The 24,002-nt window shown below is 39.1% G+C and overlaps 1 pseudogene; it reads right to left on the minus strand.

Annotated features, from left to right (window-relative positions):
- Positions 1-574: 574 nt before the first annotated feature.
- Positions 575-1,920, minus strand: LOC119065780 (BH3-interacting domain death agonist-like; annotated as a pseudogene).
- Between the last annotated feature and the right edge of the window lie 22,082 nt (positions 1,921-24,002).

Genomic DNA, 24,002 nt, shown 5'->3' on the forward strand with positions numbered 1-24,002 from the left:
AACATGGATGGATCTAAAGAGCATTATGCTAAGTGAAATAAACTAGGCAGTGAAAAAAATACCATATGATCTCACCTATAAGTGGAACCTAATCAACAAAACAAATAAGCAATCAAAATATAACCAGAGACACTGAAATAAAGAGCAAATTGACAGTAACCAGAAGCTAGTAGAAGGGAGATAACAGGGGTAAGAAATGGGAGGGTCATGAAGGAACATGTACAAAAAACTCATGAACAAAGCCAAAGAGGGGAAGGATTGAGGGTGGCAGGTGATGATGGGTGCAATGTGGGAGAGTAGTAGCAGAAAAATGGAGATAGCTGTACTTGAACAACAAGAAAAAAAAACAAATTAACAGAGATATTAACAGGGAAAAAGATTCTACTTATTTATTTTTAGAGAAGAGGAAAGAAAGGGAGGAAAAGAAGGGGAGAAACATGGATTGGTTGCCTGTAGTACTTACCCCAACCAGTGACCAAACCTGCAACCCAGGAATGTGCCTTGACTGGGAATAGAACCAGTGACCTTTCAATCTATGGCAGGAGGACCAACTGAGCCACACCAATCAGAGCACCTATGGTTTTTCTTGACACTGATAAAAGACAATCAAGATTTAAAAAAGTCAAACGGGTTCTTAGGCCTGATTATCTTATGTTTAAGTATAGAACTTTAGTCCAGAAACTCCTGTGCCATCTGGTGCTTAAATAGAAACTTATTACCTCCTTAATATTTTTGAAAAGTACAGTAAGTTACATATTTATTATTTTATTGATTGATTGATTGATTGTTTTCAAGTACAGTTGTCTCCATTTTCCCCCACCCCACCCACCCCCACCTCCCAGAAGGGGGGGGTTACTTCCTTAATACTGGGATGTTCCCTATTATGCAAGAAATTTTTTGTTTGAAAAAAGTATGTGCATAACTTCTCCAATCCTTGTTCTTCTCACGTGTGACACTTTCTACCATAAGGCTGCACTTTAAGGTTGCACTTCAATAAACAATAAATGGGTTTTTTTAAATCAAGAAACATTGTGTATTTTTTTCTTCTGCCTGATAGTCTGCTTTTAAATTTAACTTTCAAAGAGGACCTACACAGCTGAAATAAGGTACAATCACAATGTGTAGATGAATTTAGAAAATGGTATGAAGCTTGTTCAAATGTGCATGTTGACATTTTCATTCAAATATGTTAATTTAGAGAATTCTAAATGAGTCACCAACTTAAAACATCACCTTTAAAATAGTGAGAAATAAATAGTTATTATCCTTTGCCTAGTTTCTGTAATAACTTTGTTTAAATAGTCATAGTTCCATCTCCATTGGATTGCAGCTATACTACTGTCACCATAACAAGTTTTAACCAAACATACTTTTGCAGTCATCCATTCAGGCCATCTGATTTCTAGGTTTCTCATATAGATGAGTAGGTTCTGGTTAATAAACTTCACTGTTGTGAGAAAGACATCACAGAGCAAGAATGGTGTGTGATTAACCACCATTTTGGCTAAGAGCATGGTAAACATCAGCATGTCCTTCTCCTCCTCCATGCCCTTAAGATAATTCCTTCAGGGCATCCGGGAGGCACTCCCTTTTGTCTTCCTCTAACGGGTTCATATTCATAAACTCCATTGCTGGTTATTTACCAGTCTTGAGGAGATGCTGAAGTCCATCTTGTCCCCCTATCTTGGTGAATTACCTGACAATACTCTGGATGATTTTTTCTTGACCCCCAGAATCTGTCTTCTAGCTTTTCTGAATGAAGTGGCTGCACCAGTTGCCATCTGTCTGCCGTTCATGGTCATGGTCTTTCCACAAGTAAGCTGTCACAAGCAGGTTATGGCCCAACACCTTCAGTTCTTTGTGGAAATTATAGTTGGAGCAGTTTTGGAAGAAGCCAAACACCAGCAAGTCAGGGTGATACGATCACCCTGATCAATGCTGACCTTGGCATCCCTGGCACAGGCAGCTAGACTGGGCTTTCAGGTGTCCAAGTCAGCTGCTTGGAGGGCTAGGCTGGTGGTAGGCACCACACACCACCAGAAGCAGCCCCTGGATCTTACAGCTCCTTGCAGACCCCTAGGAGAGTGCAGGAGCCAAAAGCCAGGTCTAGGCAGCTACTCAGCCCCATCAACCTTGGGAGGCTAAGGTGGCAACAGGGTGTCTTTGGAGTCTGAGAAGGAAGTAGAAGTCCCATGTGAAGGGTACATATGCATGCAGCTCTGCCTCCAAAAGTCTTCCTCTAACTCCTACCCCACAGGCCCCACCCACTGTGTCCTGCCCACACCCTGGTCCTACCTTCTAATTTTAAAGTAAACTTTGGCTTATTTAGTAGTTTTGGATTTGTAGAAAACTTTATTAAGATAATAGAGTTTCCATATACTCCACACTCAGTTTTCCCTATTATTAACAACTTAACATTAGTATTGTATATTTGCCACAACTAATAACCAATATTAACATTATTACTTTAATTTAATTTATTGGGGTGACTTTTGTTCACAAAACCATACAGGTTTTACATGTACGACTCAATAAATCATCATCTGCACATTGCCTCCTGTGTCCAGAGCCCAAATAACGTTTCTTTCCACCCCCATTTCATGGACTTGCCTACCCCCACCTAACTGCCACCTCCTTTTTCTCTGGCTATCACCATGCTATTGTTTCTATGAGTTATGTATATAACTCATATATACATAAATCTGTATACCATCTATACAAAAATCATATATACAAAAATCTGGTCCAGGACCCTGATTTTTGGCTAGTACTTCACCTTCTTTTATTCATTCCCTCCTCCTCCATCCTCTCTGACAGCTGTCAGTCTTTTCCATGCCTCTCTGTCTATTTTGTCAATTTATTTTATTCATTAGATTTCACATATAAGTAAGCTCATATGATACTTTTCTTTCTCTGACTGGCTTGTTTCACTTATCATAATAATCTCCAGGTCTGTCCATGCTGTCACAAAGGATGAGATTTTTATGGCTGAGTACTATCCCTCTGTGTAAATATACCACAAGTTTTCTATCCATTCATCTACTGATGAGCACTGGGGTTGCTTCCAGATCTTGGCTATTGTAAATAATGTTGGAATGAACACGGGGGTGAAGATATGTTTTCAAATTAGTGTTTCAGGATTCTTAGGATATATTCCCAGAAGTGGCACTGCTGGGTTAAAAGACAGTTCCATTTTTAATTTTGTGAGGAAACTCTATACTGTTTTCCACAGTGGCTCCACAGTCTGCATCCCCACATACAGTGCACTAGGGTTCCCCCTTCTCCACAGCCTCACCAGCACTTGTTCCTTAATGTTGGCCATTCTGGCAGGTGTGAGATGATATCTCACTGTGGTTTAATTTGTAACTCTCTGATTGCTAGTGACATTGAGTAATTTTTATATGCTTATGAGTCCTCTGTATGTCTCCTATGGAAAAGTATATGTTCAGGTCCTTTGCTCATTTTTTTTAAATTGGACTGTTTGTCTTCCTGGAGTAGAGTTCTTAAAGTTATGTATATATTTTGGAGATTAACCTCTTATCAGATGTATCATTAGCAAATATATCCTCCCATACAGTAGGGACTCTTTTCATTCTGTTGATGGTTTCTTCAGCTATGCAGGAGATTTTCATTTGATGTAGTCCCATTTGTTTATTTTTTTCCTTATTTCCCTTGCCCTGAGAGATATATTGGCAAAAATATTGCTACAAGAAATGTCTGAGATTTTACACCCTATCTTTTCTTCTAGGATTTTTGTGGTTTCATGACTTACATTTAAATACTTCTTTTTCATTTTAAGTTTATTCTTGTGTATGGTATAAGTTAGTAGTCTAGTTTCATTTTTTTTTCATTTACCTGTCCAATTTTCCCAACACCATTTATTGAGGAGACTGTCTTTACTCTATTGTATGCTCTTGCCTCCTTTGTCAAATATTAATTGACCATAGAGGTGTAGGTTATATTTGGGCTGTTTATTCTGTTCTATTGATCTAGGTCCCTGTTCTTATTCCAGTACCAGACCATACTGATTACTATGGACTTGTAGTATAGTTTGATATCAGGTATTGGGAATTCTCCAACTTTATTATTTTATCTTAAGATTGCTGGGGTTATTTGGGGTCTTTTTGGGGATCCATATAAGTTTTTGGAATGTTTGTTCTGGATCTGTGCAATATGCCACGGGTATTCCAATAGGAATTGTGTTGAATCTATCAATTGCTTTGGGTAGTATAGACATTTTAATGATGATAATTCTTCCAACCCATGAAAATAGCATGTTCTTCCACTTTTTATATCATCTTTAATTTCTTTCTTCAATGTCCATTAATTTTCCAAGTACAGGTCTTTTACTTCCTTGGTTAAATTTATTTCTGGTACCTTATTTTTTTTGGTTTTGTTGCCATAGTAAATGGGATTGTCTTCTTAATTTCTCTTTCTGATAGTTCATCACTGGTGTATATAATGCCACTGATTTCTGAACATAAATTTTACACACTGCCACTTCTCCAAATTCATTTATTAGATCCAGAGGGTTTTTTTGTTTGAAGTATTTAGGGCAGGGGTGTCAAACTCATTTTCACCAGGGACCACATCAGCCTCATGGTTATCTTCAAAGAGCCAAATGTAATTTTAGGACTGTATAAATGTAACTACTCTTTAACAGATGAGCAACAGCTCAGTGCTGCTGTTGTGTAGAAATAAGGTGTTAGGCTGGATAAAACAAAGTGGAAGGCTGGATTTGGCCCACGGGCCCTGTGCTTGCCACCTGTTTTGGGGGATTTTCCATGTACAATATCATGTCATCTGTGAATAATGACAGTTTTTAATTCCTCCTTTCCAATTTGGATGCCTTTTATTTCTTCTTTTTATATATATATGTGGCTAGGACTTCCAGTACTATGTAGAAAAAGAGTAGAGAAAGTGGACATCCTTATCTTGTTCCTGATCTTAGATAAATGCTTTTTTTCCATTGAGTATTTTCTTCATTAGTTTTTTTCCCATTGAGTATAAATGCTGTGTGTTTGTCATATATGGCCCTCATTATGTCGAAGTATAATCTCTGTTTTTTCACTTTGCTGAGAGTTTTTAATCATAAATCAGTACTAGATTTTATCAAATACATTTCTGCACCTATTGATTTGATCATGTGATTTTTATTTTTCATTTTGTTTATGTGATATATCATATTTACTATTTTGCAAATATTTTATCAACCTTGCATCTCCAGAATAAATCCCACTTGATCATGGTATATGAATTTTCTAATGCTTTGCTGGATCTGGTATGCCAATATGTTGTTGATGATTTTAGCATCTATGTCCATCAAGGATATCAGCCTATAATTTTCTTTCTTTGTAGTGTATTTATCTGTTTTTGGAATTAGAACAATACTGGCCACATAAAAAGGAACTTGGAAGTCTTCCTTCCTCCTGAATTTTTTTGAATAGTTTGAGAATGATGGGTGTTTGTTTTTCTTTGAATATTTGGTAAAATTCCCCTGTGAAGCCATCTGGTCCAGGATATTTGTTTGCTTCGAGTTTTTTTTTAGTACTGCTTTATTTTCATGACTTGTAATTGCTCTATTCGGGTCTTCTGATTCTTCCTGACTGAATTTTAGAAGCTTGTATATTTCTAGGAAGTTATCTATCTCATTCATCCAAGTTGTCCAACTTGTTGACATATAATTGTTCATAGTATTTTTTATAATTCTTTGCATTTCTCTGATTTCAGTTGTTATTGCTCTCATTTCTGATTTTTTTACCAGGTTAGGGGAATTCTCAGCCAGTATTTCTTCAAACAGGTTATCTTTTTGCTAACTCTCTTCTCCTTCTGGTACCCCTATGATGTGGATGCTGTTACACTTGATGTTTTCCCAGAGATCCCTTAGATTTTTCTCATTTAAAAAATTTTTTTAAATATTTTATTTATTTATTTTTAGAGAGAGGGGAAGGGAAGGAGAGAGGGAAAGAAATATCAATGTGTGGTTGGCTCTCATTTGTTCCCCACTGAGAACTGGTCTGCAACCTAAACATGTGCCCTGACTGGGAATTGAACCTCGATCCTTTGCTTCACAGGCCCGCACTCAATCCACTGAGCTACGCCAGCCAGGGCATAAATTTTCATTTCTTTTTAGTGCTTTTCCTGGATTCTCACTGTTATCTTGTCCTCTAAATCACTGATTAATTTCTCTGCTTCACCTAACCTGCTATTGATTCCTTCTAGTGTATTCTTCATTTCAGACATTGTATTCTTTATTTTTGAATGGTCCTTTTTAATGGTTTCTATGTATTTTTTAACTCTTTTTTAAAATTTTTATTTATTTATCTTTAGAGTGGAAGGGAAGGAGAGAGCGAGAGAAACATCAATGTATGGTTGCCTTTCATGCGTCCCCTGCTGGGAATTGGCCTGCAGGGAACTGGCCTGCAACCCAGGAATGTGCCCTGACTTGGAATCGAACCGCGATTGTCTGGTTCGCAGGCCCGCGCTCAATCCACTGAGCTACACCAGCCAGGGCTGTATTTTTTTAATGCTTACTATTTCATTGCTTAAGTTCTCACTGAGATCATCAATTATTCCCCTCAGGTCTTTGAGCATATTTATAAACATGGTTTTAAACTTTGCATCTGGTATCTTAGTTGCTTCCATTTCATTTAATTCTTTTTTTAGGGATTTCTCTGTTGTTTTTTTTAATTTGGGACATATTTTTTTGTCTCCCCATTTTGTCTTGGTGTATTGGGTAGATATCTATGATAGCTTTATGATGAAGGTGTATTGTTTGGCTCAGTGGCACAATCTTTCACATCACCTGAGCTCTGTTTTCCAGAAATGTTTCTTGTGGGTTATGTGCACCCTTCTGCTGTAGTTGAGTCTTGAATACTGTTGACTCTTTTGTGGCTGGAGTTAACCCTTCAGGCTGGCTGACTTATAAGTATAAACCTCAATCACTGTGTATGAGACACTGGCAGGGGCTGTCCCTCAAGGTGGAGTTTTCCCCAGCAGGATCTAGTACCTGCTGGTATTCATCTCTGGATGTGCAGCTTGTGTGGATAGTTGGTCTGAGTTCTGGTATGGTCTGAAACTCACCACTGGTTGTGTTGGTTCTGGGTCCGCTTGGGAATGGTTCAGGTATTGTTAATGTCAAATGTTGTGTAATCAACCTCAGGTTACCTGTCCAGATCTACTACTCTGTTTACTCTTTGTGACTGCATCAACTGGAGCTAGGTGTGTATCAGATGGGCCAATCTGTGTATAAGTATTAGCTTTCTCCAACTGACAGCTGGAAACTAATCTGTAAAAGGACTGAGGCTCTCTGAGGCCTATCTCTACTTGTCAGCTACTCTGCCTCCCTATGAGTTTGTTTTGTTTCCCTCCAGATCCTTCCAAAAAAAGGCTGTGGAGTAGGGCCTGGCTGGACAGCCCCTTCTACAACTTGCAAGCTTAGTAGGGCATGCCAGCTGGGGTTGGGAGGACAGAGCAGGCGGGTTCCTTAATAGGCGTTCATGCATTTAGGCACTCAATTAGGGGAAAATGTCCCCTACTCCAGAGCCAAAGCACTCAGTCTCTGCCACAGACTTCAACTCTAGTTCCCTGTGAAGGGGCTTATTTCAAGTTCAGGTTGGTTGCGGCCAGCCATGCCCCCTGCTGGAGCAGACTCAGCCAACCTGATCTCATGGGGAAAGATCAAAAGAATCTCTCATTGGGATTGATGCTGACTCAGCCCACAGGAGGGGGCTAGCACTTTGTCCTGGTCCCAGACAATAGCCTCTGAAGGACTCATCCTTTGAATGCCCCAGCTCTGAGATACTATCCCTTCCTTGCCATGGAACTGAGCCCAGAAGGGTGGAGTATCCAGGACTTGGAAGAGTAGTCTACCATTATTGATGGTGCCTACAAGTCTGTAGGATAGGAGCAAGCACTTCTTCCCATTTCTGGAATAGCGTGGACTGAGCTTGTTGAGGAGATAGGAGTGACCCTCTGTTCTGCAATGTATGCACACACTCTGGGACCCAGCCATCTGGTTCTTGGACAAAAGCTTTTCTGGAGACATGGTCTGGAGTTCCAGGCCTGCACAGCACTCTGCTCCCCTGCACGGCTGAATTCAGCAGGACCAGCAGCCAAGTGATTCAACAGGTAGAAGGGATGTCAGCTGGGTGCTCAAGCTGGGGGAGATTGGTTCTCTTTCCAAAGCTACACAGTTTAGTCACTGTCTAGGTCTCTGCCAAGAACCTCCCCGGAAAAAGAGGTCCCCAACAGTTACTGCTGGCTGGAGCCAGCAGACCCCTCCACAGGACCCAAGTATGGCAGAATAGGTTCACCAATTGTCAGAGACCAGGCCATGCACTATCCAAGCTGCTATGTAATAACAAGAGTGCTCATCCCTGAAAAGGTGGTGTCTGGGCTGTGTAGCACAGGTTGCAAACACAAGGCCCATGGGCCGAATCTGGCCTGGCATCTTGTTTCTACCTGGTGGCAGCACTGATCTCTCGCTTAACTGTTAAGGAGTAGTTACATTTATACAGTCCTAAAATTACATTTGGCCCTTTGAAAGCAATAGTGAGGCTGATGTGACCCCTGGTGAAAATGGGCTTGACACCTCTATGTAGGCTCCTCTTCCTATCTCTGTTGCTCTGGGTTTGGGCTTCCTGCATGGGGTTGAGACCTTATGCTCCTAGGGAAGGGAGTTTTTCAGATGCAATATCCCTCCAGCTGCCACTGCACTTGGGTGTGGGAGCTAGCCTTTTGCAGATCTTTGTCCTTCTTACCAGTCCCTACATGACCACTTCTCTAAATCCTTGGTTATGATATTTCAGTTCAGCTAGACTTCAGTTGGCTATCCAGGTTCATTGGTCTATAAATTAGCTGTAAATCCGCTTTGGGGCCAGGAGCAAGTGAGTGTAGCTTTCACCTATTCTTCAGCCATCTTGGAATTCTCTGACTATACGCAGATTTTCTTAGTTCTTACTTAATGTCCTGTTATGTTCCCGGATCCCATACAGGATTCCATGCTGCATTTAGCTGTAATGTCTCCTTAGGCTCCTTCTCAGCTGTGTCAGTTTCTCATACTTTGTTTTTGATTACCTTGGCAGTTTTGAGAAATAGTAGGTCAGATATTTTTTAGAATGTTCCTCCATTGAGTCTTATCTGAAGTTTTTGCATGATTAGGGTAGGGTTATGTGTTTTGGGGAGGAAGAACACAGGTGAAATTCTATTTTCATAACATTACATTAAAGGTGTGTGCTACCAATGATGATATGGACCTTGAGCACCCAACTAAGGTAGGTAGTTTCTCAGATTTCTTCACTACAAAGTTACTCTCCCCCCCCCTCTTCTTTCTACCATATTCTTTGGGAAAAAAGTCACCAGATGCAGGCCACACTTAAGGAGTTAGGAGTCATACTCCATTTCTTGAGGGCAGAATACCTCCATAAATTATTTAAAATTCTTCTGAATGAGAGATTTATTTAGTTATTTATGCAATTGATTATTTATGTTGGCATGGATTCGTGCATATTTGTTTTAAACTTTGTTCCACCTTTTGCCATTACAAGCTCCTTTAGTTGTCATGTTGTGTCCTTTTGACATATTCTCATCATTGTGTTTTTTATAGCACTATAAGACTTCAGGCTCATTTTGTTATTTTATGTTATAGTCATAAAATCAACCAGTGCTTCAAGAATCCCCTTTTTCTTTTATTAGAGCATGGTATTAGAAAACAAGACCTGAGTCTTAAATGTGCTTATTATTACAGGGGTGCTATTGCTTCTAGGCCATTTCAGCTAACAGAGAAAGAAAATATTTGTGTGTACACTAAGCCATGTGTATATGTGGACCTGGGGAGGATTAGAATGAGGGAGAGAGAAAAGGAGAGGGGGAGGAAGAGGAAAAATACTGGCTACTGTATCAGAGTGGTGAAAAGTGCCCCCAAGGCTTACCTCTACCCTCTGTCCCAATAAGGAGATCTCAACAGAGGCTCCTGAGAAAGGCCTTAGCTGAGGGCTTCCATAAAAAAAGACCTCTAAACAGAAACACCTGAGCCAGGGATGCAGCTATGTGTAAAATCAATAATATATGGTGGCCTAGGTCCTTGACTACATCTTTTTTCAGAGATTGCACTGTACTGTCTGTCACCAAATCTGGGTTAGAAAGGGCAGTTTTCCAACCAGGCCTGTTCGACAGAGCTTTTCTAATTGTCTATGGTTAGGAGCCTGATTCTCAGTCAGTATATTTCCTCTCCTACCCCCTTTTGTGAGGTTGTCTCATACATTTGTCATAGTCTGAATTCCCTACTGGCAACAGCCAATCTCCTAAGTGAATTTTTTAAAGTGCGCATACATTAAGGTTTATTCTTTGCTCTGTAATGTTCTATGAGTCTTGACAAATGCATGTATTTATATTACAGTATACAGAATAGTCTTATTGCGCAAAACAATCGCTTGTGCTTCAATAATTCAGCTGTCCTCTCTCCCTCAAATCCTGGACCACTGATCTTTCTACCATTTCTCAAGTTTTATTTTTCCAGAAAATCATAATATTGAAATAATATAATACATAGCCTTTCAAGCTGATTTATTTTACTTATTAATATGAATTTAAGATTCATCCATGACTTGATAGTTTTTTTTATTGTTTAATAATATACTATTGTATGGATGTACCATTGTTTTTGTACCATTTACCTGTTGAAGATTGCTTCCAGTTTTAGAGTTATAAATAAAGCCACTAGTTTGGTTGATTTTTTAAAAACCTTTTTTATTGTATCTTTTCATTACCATTTAGTCCCCTTTTGCCCACCCCCACCCCCACAATCACCATGCTATTGTCCATGTCCATGAGTCAGTTTTCCTTTTTGCTCAATCCCTCTATTTCCTCCCCTCCCCTCTTGGCTGTCTTCCTGATTTTATCTATTTTTTGCTGAATCACCTATAGCGAATCAGAAAAACAACCAGATTCAGAAAGCTACAAGTTTTCACATGCCTTTACTAGGTCTTACAATTTTTTACAGTAAAATCCCTCTAATATATCCTTTATTGTCTTTTTCTCATAGTGGTTCTTTCTTGAATAAATTCTGATAACAGAAATTATCCAGAAGTGTTTCAAAGAAATAAACTAAAGTTTTGTTTTTCTGTGTTACTTTTAGATTATTTATTTTTTATTCTGATTATATGTAACTGATGATCATCCTGCCAGGGGTGAAAGAGCTACTGATAAACCATTCCTGTGGTAGCTACTTAAGTTATCACCATTGACACCCTTGATTAAGTGCCTGTAGAAGGCAAGATGTTAGCTACCAAGTAGTTGATGTCAGAGAACATTTTAGTTAAAAGTAGATGTATGTTAGTTGTTTCAGAATGTTCTGGGGAACTTTGATAAAGAAAATGATTAGCTGAAGAATTTAATTTTCATCCCAAAATCCTGATAAGAGACCAGAAAGTTTCTATTATTGACCAAAGAAATCTTTATCTTTTATAATTTCAGGGCTAAGGCATATTTGTCTCCTGTAATTATAAATCTTGTGAGTGAGAAGGGAACACATGAGAAGATTCCAGTAAACCTGGGAAGCTTGAGCTTCTGAATCCTTCCAAGATTCTTTTGTCAATAGAAACATCCTTCTTCCTGTGTCTGAGGTTACTTTCCTTTTGTCTGAAGAAACTATATTGTTCTCCCCTGCTGATCTTCTTCAGGACAAAACCTCTATCTTTCAATTTCTCTGGAAATAGAACCAGGATCAAGTACCACTGAGCCTAAGGGAGTAAGGTATAAAGTATAACTCATGAAAAGGTGAATATAAAAGGAAAAAATTTGCCAATTTATATTACATGTTGCCACATTATATTGAAATGATCTCTTTATGAGATTTCTCCCTGAATCATCCACGTTTGTTGAATCATTTCTTTGTATTCTCTGTCTCTAATAAAAAGTGTCGTTTATAACATAACTCAAGAAATATTCATCCCCTAGATGCCTTTATAATCCATTCACATTGGTATAAACACACTGTCATATGGCTGGTTGCACAATTTTAGAACAGACAAAATAAAGTTCTCATATATCCCAGACTCAGTTCCTTGATTGCCAAGGTAAAAAAAGAATGTTTACTTAGATCTGTTGGTAGGCAGGTGACTCTACATAATCCAAGAAAATATTGACTCTAGATTGGTTTATGATAGTGATCAAAGAATGTGTCCTTATTGATACTGTTGTAGTGTTTTAAAAGGCCAAGACAATGGCTTCTGTGACTTGAGACTAGAAATGCCACTGAGCCTTCTTATGTATAGCACTTGCCAACCTTCCTACTCTCCACTCTTCAGTTTAAAGGTGACCAAAACTTATAAATCACGCAAATTTCCCATGAAAGGCAAGTGCTTGCATCTTTTGTGAGTCATGTGACTATACATTTCATTTCAATAATAACAGTGAAACTGATCTTGGATGAGAACATTATTTAAGTCTGTGTTGTAGAAATAGGCTTGACTTGAAGTCACAAGCCATGTTCAGGCATGGTGTATATTGAGGCACCAGAATGGATATAGGGGTGGCTAAAATCCTGTAATATTTCTGTAGTAGTTAGCAAGCAGCCATAGTCCTAAGGTCCCTGAATGTTTATTTCCTACCTTTGCAGAGACCACTTGTACTTCTCCCACAGGGACCCTGAAACCTCCCCACAATTATGCAACAAAGCATAAAGCACGGGGCCTTGGACTCCTGGCATGGCTCTAACACCACAGCTCAGGCTTCCATGCTGATATGAGGATGTGCTATACCAGGTATTTAAGAGGTCACTGTCACTCCTGCCTTCAAGCTCTCATTGGGCCCCTTTAAAGATATATGACCATGAGCAAATTTCATTGCTTTCTTAGAGCCAGTTTTCTCATCTCACAGGGTGATTCTTGGAATGGCTTATATGCAGCTTATAATCTCATTTTTGCAGTGTTTATAAGAAGGATAAAATCCTCATTTGATGTCCATCCCCTATCACCTGTAAATATGCACTGTGGTTCACATGCGAAGTTCAGATAGAATTGCAATGCTGCATCATGAAAGTGATGAACTCTTTAACATTGTCTGGCCACCCTTACCAGTAGCATGAGGGAAAATATTTGTTTTTCTATAATCATTTTTTTTTGCCCACATCTTTTCCCACCTCATCCCTGCAAAAATCAGAAACCAAGTCAAGTTAGCTAAAGGAAAAAGCAGGCTGCTAATTGGAAAGAAACATGTTTATTTCATGAAACCAAAGTACAGGAAGCAAAAAAGGATATCAACAGAGCAAAAATTGGAAATTTTCTCAAAATCAGTATGCCAGTTCTCCAAGGCCCTATGGGGTCATTCCGATCTGCTTCTCTGTGCATTCCTACCTCACTCCAAGGAACCAGTTTTACTGCATCAGAACCCCCAGGAAATGAATGGCTGTCCCTTCTCCAGTTCTGCAATTTCACTTATTAAACTTCTCTAGGCCTAGATTCCAACCTGGTATCTGTGGGGTTATGTGTCCATCCTTATCAGTTATGTCCAAAAGGGGAAAGAAAAAAATCTATAACATATAAAGGACCTAGAGCTATGGGGGAATTGATTTTCTAATTAGTAGTAAGGAAGTTTCCCTGGCTGGTATGGCTCAGTGGATTGAGTGCCGACCTGCAAACAAAGGGTCATTGGCTCAATTCCCAGTCTAGGGCACATGCCTAGGTTGCAAGCCAGGTCCCCAGCAGGGGACATAAGAGAGGCAACCACACATTGATGTTTCTCTTCCTCTCTCTCCTCCCCTCTCCAAAAATAAATAAAATGAAATGAAATCTTAAAAGAAAGAATTGCTAAGGTAGCCAAGGAGTGGTTGGTGAAAGAAATTATCTGTACCAGTTGCATAATCATCCTGGCACCATTTATTTATGTCTCAGTATCTAAAACAAAATTATTCTAAATATTAGCAAATTGATACTGATTTCCCTTCTGAACATATTACAAACTATAAAGGTCTGGTGTCCTTGAATCCAGTAACTGCCAACAGTATAAAAACAAGCTTTCAATCAATGACACAAAAATAAATTGTCCTGAAAATGATTCCTATACACTATTAGCACTTACTCTATTGAAGAAGATGAACATAAAGGAGAGAGAGAGAGAAGAGAAAAAGGAAAACCATTTTCTGCTTCTTCAAAGAAAAATATCAACTTGCGCCTCACTTGTACCCTTCCAGCTTCACCCATCACTGGGGCTTCTATCTCTGTTTCCAGGAACTCTAATTTCTTCTTCCTGCTTTTGCTAGCTATTCCTAGAATTTTGGGGGAATAGGCCTGGTTATCTCAGGAGGGCCAGAAAAGCTCATATGTTATTGACAATGAACTCTATGGTCTTATCTCTATTCCTTTTACATCTGCTAACTTTTCTTAAGATAAACTACATCACTTTGCCTTGCAGTTAGGACTTATTAAAAAATCTATGTTTTATCTTTTTTTGGCTATTTCCTACTTTATAAGTTCAAATTTTATGTCTTTTAATTTTTAAGAGTGCTGTAAGTGTAAGAAAGGAGGTGCCAACTCTGGAAATAGATTGCCCTCATGGGCAGGGGTGTGTTATTTTACATGGCACTAATAAAAAGCAGACTGACTTCTAGTGAATTTTATTACTGCTTTTAAATTCTTTACAGTGGTGTCTCTTTCAACCTTCCCTTGGGGTGGAGCACTCTCCAGAGCCCCCTGTACACTGCTGTTATATGTGCCAGGATCTGTGCAACATGTTTGCCCTCACAACAGTCCAATGAGATGATACTATTATCTTCCTCATGTTACAAGTGGGAAAATGGAGATAACCCCAGAAATAAAATATCCTTTGTTTACTATTCTGTGTTCTTTTATAAGCATGCTCTGATAAGTTAAGTTCTAGCATCCATTGTTCCACTGCTTTTTGTTGATTTTGCCATCTAATGCATTTATTCCTTCCAGATGGGAGGTTTTCATTTTCAGGAACAGGTATTGCTAAATGCAAATTACCATAAGGTAAGTTCTCATGAGTGATGTTTGGCACATGAGGTAAGTTCTTATGAATGATGTTTGGTGACATAAATTTTCACCATTTATTCTTCCATTTTCTTATAGCTGCTCCTCTGTTTCCTTAAAATCCCTATGGAACCACAGACATGTGTGTCATCATTCCCAGTGTCATCTTTGAGGGCACTGTCACCCAAGGCCAAGGGCCCTCCTTTTTTGGGCAAATGATACTCCCTCTGACTCAATCTTCCTGTAGCAGGACAAGGAAGGCAGGGCTGGTAGGCAGCTGCAATTCTAGCCCTTTTTGTGGTGGAGGGCCTGTGAAAACCCCTGGCCAACACTGCGGTGGAGGCCAGCCTGATGTCTCCGCTAAGATCAGTGAAGTCAAACTCAGCTAGGGTTTTGGCTCCCCTAACTTCCCCAGTGGCCAGGTTGCCCAGCAATTATCATCAATTAGGGAACCTGTGACCAAATTGCATTCCACTGGGTCCCTAATATATGGGGACTGCAGTCCATCTGTCCTGCCCAGGCCTGGAGCCTCTTTGGGCTCACCAGGTTATGAAACCTGAGGGACAGCTGAGGCCCCCAAAGGAGAGTACTTGGCCTCTGCCCCTGCCCTTATGTCCTTCTGGGCCTTCTCAGTGTCTTCCTAGCCCATGGGGTCAACCCTGGGTAGAGCAGCAGCCAGGGGTCCCCTATAGGTAGAGTCACAGCCTCAGTGCCCACACCTGTCCCAAAAGAGTAGAGCCCTCTCGTCCTTCCAGCCCTGACCCCATCTCCGTTGGCTTATTTTTTTCCCCTTTGAATGAACTATACTTATCTTTTCTTTGTGTGCCTTGACATTTTATTGTTGTTGTTGAAAACTGGGTATTTGAACTTAATAATGTCGTAATTTTGTAAACCACATTTTCTTCCTTCCTCAGGGTTTTCTGGTTTTTATTATTGCTTTTGTTTATTGTTTTTATTTTACTAATTGTTGTAGGCTGTGCCAAGGATCTGCCTGAGGTATAAAAGTAAGGTCTCCTCAGGTCTTTTCTGAATTTTTCCTGTAGCATGGGGGATCACTCTCTAATATTCCCTGTTTTTTCTTTTCATTCATGATCTTTATCTTTTATTTTGCAAATGTTTTATTGTTTATGCTATTACAGTGGTCCCAATATTTTCCCTTGGCCCCCATCTACCTGATTCCCACAGTCAATCTCCACACCGTGGATTTCAACTAGCCCACCTCCACCCTCCCCTCTTTTTTAAGATATATTTTACTGATTATGCTATTACAGTTGTTTCATTCCCCCCCCCCCCCGCTGTATTCCCCGCTGCTCTATACCCCACCTCCCACCATCATTCCCCAATCTTAGTTCATGTCCGTGGGTCATACACATAAGTTCTTTGGCTTCTCCATTTCCTATGCTATTCTTAACCTCCCCTTGTGTATTTTGTGCCTACCAATTATGCTTCTATTCCCTGTATCTTTCCCCCATTCTCCCCCCTCCACCTCCCTGCTGATAACCCTCCATGTGATCTCTATTTTTGTGAATCTGTTCCTATTCTAATTGTTTACTTAGTTCTCTTTTGCTTTGTTTTTTAGGTTCAGTTGTTGATCATTATAAGTTTGTTGTCATTTTACTATTCAGAGTTTTGATCATGTTTTTTTTAGATAAATCCCTTTAACATTTCATATAATAATAGCTTGGTGATGATGAACTCCTTTAACTTGATTTTTTTTTTCAAGTTTTTTATTTTATTTTTATTATTTTTTATTTTATTTAGTTATTTTTCAAGTACAGTTTTTTGTCTATTTCTCCCATCCCAGCCTCCCCCGCCCCGTGCTCCCCACCTCCCTCCCATTTCCACCCCCCTTAGTTCTCATCCCTGTGTCCTTCCTATTTGTTCCTCCAAATCCCTTCCCCTTTCCCCCTTAAATTCCCTTCCCTCTCCCCTCTGGTCACTGTCCCCTTGTTCTCTATTTCAGTGTCTTTGTTTTAACTTGATCTTATCTGGGAAGTACTTTATTTGCCCTTCCATTCCAAATAATAGCTTTGCCAGATAGAGCAATCTTGGATATAGGCCCTTGCCTTTCATGCCTTCAGACACTTCTTTCCAGCCCCTTCTTGCCTGCAATGTTTCTTTTGAGAAGTCAGCTTACAGTCTTATGGGACCTCCTTTGTAGGTAACGGTCTCCTTTTGCTGCTTTTAAGATTCTCTCCTTATCTTGGCTAATATAATTATGATGTGCTTTGGTGTGTGCTTTCTTCGGTTCAACCTCTTTGGGACTCTCTGAGCTTCCTGTGCTTCATAGAAGACTATTCCCTTTGCCAGATTAGGGAAGTTCTCCTTCATTATTTTTTCAAATAAGTTTCAACTTCTTGCTCTTTCTCTTTTCCTTCTGGCATGCCTATGATTTAGATGTTGGAACATTTAAAGTTGTCCCAGAGGATCCTAAACATATCCTCATTTTTTCAAATTCTTCTTTCTTCATTTTGTTCTGGTTTAGTGTTTATTTTGCTTTCTGATCAAAACTGTTGATTTGAGTCCCAGTTTTCTTCCCTTCACTGTTGGTTCTCTGTACATTTTCCTTTATTTCATTTTGCATTGTCTTCACTTTTTCTTCTATTTTGCAACCATACTCAATCACTTCTGTGAGCATCCTGATGCAGTGTTTGGAACTCTGCATCAGAAGGGTTGGCTATCTCTTTATCAGTTAGTTCTATTTTTTGAGCTTTAATCTGTTCTTTCATTTGGGCCATATATTTTTTAAATCTCAGCATGCCTGTTACATTGTAAAAGGCACAGCCTTAGGTATTTGCCAGGGTTGGGGGAAACCTAGGTTTCTGTGTTGCGGCACTGTCTGTGGGGGAGGGGTCCAAGAGGGAACAATGCTACTTGCTCAGCTCTCAGTGAGCTTTCAGTCATTTCCTTGGCTACCCACAAGCAAGTTGGGCCCTTGTGGTGCTTATCCCTAGGTGAGTGGGTTTGTGTAGTCTAAGACCCTGTGAGTCTCTCTAATGAATTCTCCTGTGAGGCTGAAAGTTTCTCCTGCCTCCTCAACCCTTACAGATTTTTTCAGTCAGAGGCCTTGAGGTTTTATTTCCCCATGCTAGAACCCTGGGTTGAGCAATCTGTCTTGCTCTCCAGTTGTTCTTCCTGTTTCACCTGCACACAAACACTGGACCACCCACTTTGCCAAGCCACCACCTCATGCACTCTGCTCCTCCTGCCACTCCCTTGCCATTTGTTCTCTCCAGCCCACCTGCCTGTCTCCACCCCTCCTGTATGTCTGGATGAATGTTTCTCCTTTAACTCCTTGGTTGTCAGACTTCCATACAGTTTGATTTTCTGGCAGATATGGTTATATTTTGCTTTTAAATTTGTTGCCCTTCTTTTGGTTGTGCAAGAAGGTAAAGTGTATCTACCTATGCCTTTATCTTGGCTAAAATTCAGAGGAGTCCATCCTCCTCTCTTGCAGCTGTCAGTCTGTTCCACATTTCTATGCCTCTGATTCTATTCTTGCATGTTAGTTTACTTTCTTCATTATAATCCACCGATAAATGAGATCATATAGTATATGTCTTTCACTGATGAGCTTATTTTACTTAGCATAATAGTTTCCAGTTCCATCCATGTTGTCAGAAATGGTAAGGATTCCTTCTTTTTTCATGCTATGTAGAATTCCATTGCGTAAATGTACCACCATTTACTTTTATTTTATTTTATTTATGTTTATTTTAATTGTTGTTTAAGTACAGTTTTCTGCCCTTTACCCCCATCCCAGCCCACCCCTCAGCCCTCCTGACCTCCCTTTTATTTCCACCACCTCTTTGTTATTGTCCATGTGTCTTTTATACTTGTTCCTGCAAACCATTCACCCTTTTCCCCGGAAATTCCTTCCCCTCTCCCCTCTGGTCACTGTCACCCTGTTCTCTATATCAGTGTCTTTGGTTACATTTTGCTTGTTTGTTTGATTTGTTGTTTATGTTCCTGTTAAAGGTGAGATTATATGGTATTTGTCTCTCACTGCCTGGCTTATTTTACTCAGCATAATCCTTTCCAGTTCCATCCATGCTGTTGCAAAGGGTAAGAGCTCCTTCTTCCTTTCTGCTGCATAGAATTCCATTGTGTATATGTACCATAGTTTTTGGATCCATGAATTAACTGATGGGCACATAGGTTCCTTCCAACTCTTGGCTATTGTAAATTGTGCTGTTATGAATATTGGGGTGCATAGGTTCTTTTGGATTGGTATTTCAAGGTCCTTAGGATATATTCCTAGAAGTGGAATTGCTGGATCAAAAGGCAGATCCATTTTCAGTTTTCTGAGAAAATTCCATACTGTTATCCATAGTGATTGTACCAGTCTGCAATCTCACCAACAGTGAACTAGGGTCCCCTCTTCTCCACAACCTCTCCAACACTTGTTGTTTGTTGCTTTGTTTATGATGGCCATTCTGACCAGTGTGAAGTGGTATCTTATTGGGATTTTAATTTGCATCTCTCTGATAGCTAGTGATATTGAGCATCTTTGCACCTGTCTCTGGACACTCTGTATGTCCTCCTTAGAGAAGCGTCTGTTCAAGTCTTTGGGCCACTTTTTAATTTGGTTGCTTGTCTTAGAGTGGAGTCATGTGAGTTCATATATTTTGGAGATTAAACCTTTGTTTGAGGTATCATTGGCAAATATATTTTCCCATACAATTGCTTCTCTTTTCATTTTACTGCTGTTTTCTTTAGCTGTACAGAAGTTTTTTTATTTTGATGAGATTTCATTTGTTTATTCTTTCCTTTGTGTTACTTGCTGATATATAGGGGATATATCAGTAAATATGTTGCTGTGTGGAATATCTAAGATTCTCCTGCCTATGTTCTCCTCTAGGACTTTAATGGTGTCATGGCTTATATTTAAATTTTTTATCCACCTTGAATTTATTTTTGTGTATGATGTAAGTTGGTGCTTGAGTTTCACTTTTTTGCACATAGCTCTCCAGTTCTCCCAATACCATTTGTTGAAGAGGCCATCTTTATTCCATTTCATGTTACTGCCTGCTTTGTTGAATATTAATTGACCATAGAGACTTGGATTTATTTCTGGCCTCTCTGTTCTTTTCCACTGATCCATGTGCCTGTTTTTGTGCCAGTACTAGGCTGTTTTGATTACAGTGGCCTTGTAATACAGTTTGGTACCAGGTATTGTGATCCCCCCTACTTTGTTCTTCTTTCTCAAAATTGCAGCTGCTATTCGGGGTCATTTATAGTTCCATATAAATTTTTTAAGTGTTTGTTCTATGTCTGTGAAATATGCCATTGGTACTTTAATAGGTATTGCATTGAATCTGTAAATTGCTTTAGGTAGTATGGACATTTTGATAATGTTTATTCTTGCAATCCTTGAACACGGTATATGTTTCCATTTGTTTGTGTCTTCCTTGATTACTTTCTTCAGTGTTGTGTAGTTTTCTGCATACAGGTCTTTTACCTCCTTGGTTAGGTTTATTCCTAGGTATTTTATTTTTGTTTTTGCTGTATTGAATGGTATTTTTTCCTTGATTTCTGCTTCTGCTTTTTCATTGTTAGCATATAAAAATGCCTTTGATTTCTGGATATTGACTTTGTATCCTGCTGTTTTGCCAAATTCACTAATTAGTTTGAGCATTTTTTGGTAGAGTCTATAGGGTTTTCCATGTACACTATCATGTCATCTGCAAACAATGACAGTTTTGTTTCCTCCTTTCCAATTTAGTTGCCTTTCATTTCCTTTTCTTGTCACCATGGCTAAAACTTCTAATACTATATTGAATAGAAATGGTGAAAGTGTGCCCTGGCTGGCATAACTCAGTGGATTGAGTTGCAGGCCTGTGAACCAAACATTTGCGGTTCGATTCCCAGTTAGGGCACATACCTGGGTTGCAGGCCAGTTCCCAGTGGGGGACTCATGAGAGGCAACCACACATTTATGTTTCTCTCCTTCCCTTCCTTTCTAAAGATAAAAATTAAAATCTTTATTAAAAAAAAGAAAGAAATGGTGAAAGTGGACAACCTTGTCTTGTTCCTGATCTTAGTGGAAAAGATTTTAGTTTTTGCCCATTGAGTATGATGTTGGCTGTAGGTCTCTCATATATGGCCTTTATTATATTGAGGAATGCTCCCTCTATTCTCACTTTGCTGAGTGTTTTTATCATAAATGGGTGCTGTACTATATCAAATGCTTTTTCCATATCTGTTGATAAGATCATGTGGTTTTTGTCTTTGCTTTTGTTTATGTGATGTATTACATTTACTGATTTGCAAATATTGAACCATCCTTGCATCCCTGGGATGAATCCCACTTGGTCATGGTGTATGATTTTTTGAATATATTGTTGGATTGATTTGCCAATATTTTGTTGAGGATTTTAGCATCTATGTTCATCAGCAATATTGGCCTGAAATTTTCTTTCTTTGTTGTGTCTTTATCTGGTTTGGGGATTAGGAATATACTGGCTTCATAAAAAGAGTTTAGGAGTCTCCTATCATTTTGGGTTTTTTTAGAGTAGTCTGTGAAGGATAGGGGTCAGCTCTTCCTTAAAAATGCCCTGTGAAGACATGTGGTCCAGGGCTCTTGTCTGTCAGGAGTTTTTGATTACTGCTTCAATTTTGTCTGCTGTTATTGGTCTGTTCAGGCTTTCTGCTTCTTCTTCATTGAGTTTTGGAAGATTATATTTTTCTAAAAATTTGTCCATTTCACCTACATTTTCAAATTTCTTGGCATACAGTTCTTCATACTAATTTCTTCCAATCTTTTGTGTTTCTGTGGTGTCAGTTGTAATCACTACTTTTTCACTTCTTATTGTGTTTAGTTGGGTTCTCTCTCTCTCTTTTTCTTGATGAGCCTGCTTAAAGGCTTGGTGATTTAGTTTATCTTAAAAAAAAAACAGGTCCTGGATTCATTGATCCTTAGAATTGTGCTTTTAGTGTTTATATCATTTGATTCTGCTCTGATCTTGGTTATTTCCTTCCTTCTACTTGTTCTGGGCTGTCTTTGCTGTTGTTCCTTGGATTCTTGTAGGCATAGGGTTAGGTTGTTTGAAATGTTTCTATCTTCTTTAGGTAAGCCTGTATTGCTATGAACTTCCCTCTCAGGACTGTCGTTGCTGTGTTTCATAAGTTTTTGTTTGTTGTGAGTTTATTTTCATTTGTTTCCAGAAACTTTCTGAGTTCTTTCCTAATTTCATTCTTGACCCACGCATTGTTTAATAGCATGCTATTCAATCTCCATGATTTTGAGTGTTTGGGGTTTTTTCCCTTGTGGGTGGTTTCTAGTTTCAGTCTCTTGTGGTCAGAGAAAATGCTTGGTATGATTTTAATTTTCTTGAATTTGTTGAGGCTTATTTTGTGTCCTATCATGTGGCCTATCTTTGAAAATGTTCCATGTGCATTTGAAAAGAATGTATTTAGCTTCTTCGGGATGAAGGACTTTATATATATATCAGTTACGTCCATTTTATCTAGGGTGTTGTTCAATGCCACAATATCTTTGTTGATATTTTGTTAGGAAGATCTGTCTATTTTTGACAGTGGGGTGTTAAAATCCCTTTAATTGTGTTGTGTCAATATTTTTCTTGAAGTCCTCTGAGATTTTCTTTATATATTTTGGTGCTCCTATGTTGGGTGCATATATATTTACAATGGTTATATCTTCTTGGTGGATTCTTCCCTTGAATATTATGAAGTGACCTTCTGGGTCTCTCTTTGTGGCCCTTTTTTTAGGTCTATTTATTCTGAAGTGAGTATTTCTGCCCTGGCTTTTTATGTGTGTGTGTCTGCTTATGTGGAAAATTTGTTTCCAGTTATTCACCTTCATTCTGTGTAGGTCTTTTGTCCTGAGGTGGTTCTCTTGTAAGCAGTATATGTGTGGGTCATGATTTGTTATCCATTCATCTATTCTATGTCTTTTAATTCTCAGAACATTTAATCCATTTACACTTAAGGTTATTATTGACAAGTACTTATTCATTGCCACTTTTGTACCTGTGTTTTTCACACACTCTCTATCTCTCCCTCCCTTCATTTCCTTAAAGCAGTACCTTTAGCATATCTTGCAGTGCTGCATTGGTGGAGGTGTATTCTTTTAGACTTTTTTTTTTGGTCTGGGAAGCTCCTTATTAGGTCTTCTATCTTGATTGAGAGCATTACTGGGTAAAGTAGCCTTGGTTACAGGCCTCTGGTTCTCATTACCTGGATTAGTTCTTGCCATTTTCTTTTGGCTTAGAACGTTTCCATTCAGAAGTCAGCTGCTAGCATTATTGGGGCTCCTATGTATGTTACTTCCTGTTTCTCCCTTGCTGCCTTTACAATTATCTCTTTGTCTTGGAATTTTGCCATTTGAATGATGTTGTGTCCTGACATGGGCATCTCTGGGTTCCTCTTGATTGAGACTCTGTGTTTCCTGGATTTGTGTGACTTTTTCTCTCATCAAATTAAGGAAGAGTTCCATCATTACCTTTTCAAACAGGTTTTCTATCCCTTGCTCTTCTTCTCCTTCTGGTATTTTCATTCTATGGGTATTATTATGTTTCATGTTGCCCTGCATTTCCCTTAATCTCTCTTCTGAGCCTCTTTTCCTTTTCTTGCTCTTTCTGGGTGTTTTTTTTTACCTTGTGCTCCAGCTCATTGATCCAATCTTCTGCTTCATCAGGCCTGCTTTTGATTCCTTCTACTGTGTTCTTCAGTTTAGAAATTGTATTTTTCATTTCCTCTTGGCCCTTGTTAATACTTTCTATTTCCTTTTTCAAGTTGATATATTTTGCAGTGAGTTCATTGTAGTTTCCGTGTAGTTTCTGGTAATTGTCTGTGAGCTCATTGAACCTCCTGATAACTATTGCTTTGAACTCAGTATCTGATAGCTGAGTTGCCTGTATTTCATTTAGCATCCTTTTTGAGGCTTCCTCATTTCATTTTATTTGGGGATTGTTTCTTTGTCTTCCCATTGTTTGTGAGACTCTTCTTGTTACCCTCTGCTTCTTAAATTGATCTTTTCTGATTTCCTGG

This window comes from Artibeus jamaicensis, unplaced genomic scaffold (assembly GCF_021234435.1).
Source record: "Artibeus jamaicensis isolate MK-2021 breed Jamaican fruit bat unplaced genomic scaffold, CSHL_Jam_final contig_511, whole genome shotgun sequence".
Lineage (NCBI taxonomy): Eukaryota > Metazoa > Chordata > Mammalia > Chiroptera > Phyllostomidae > Artibeus > Artibeus jamaicensis.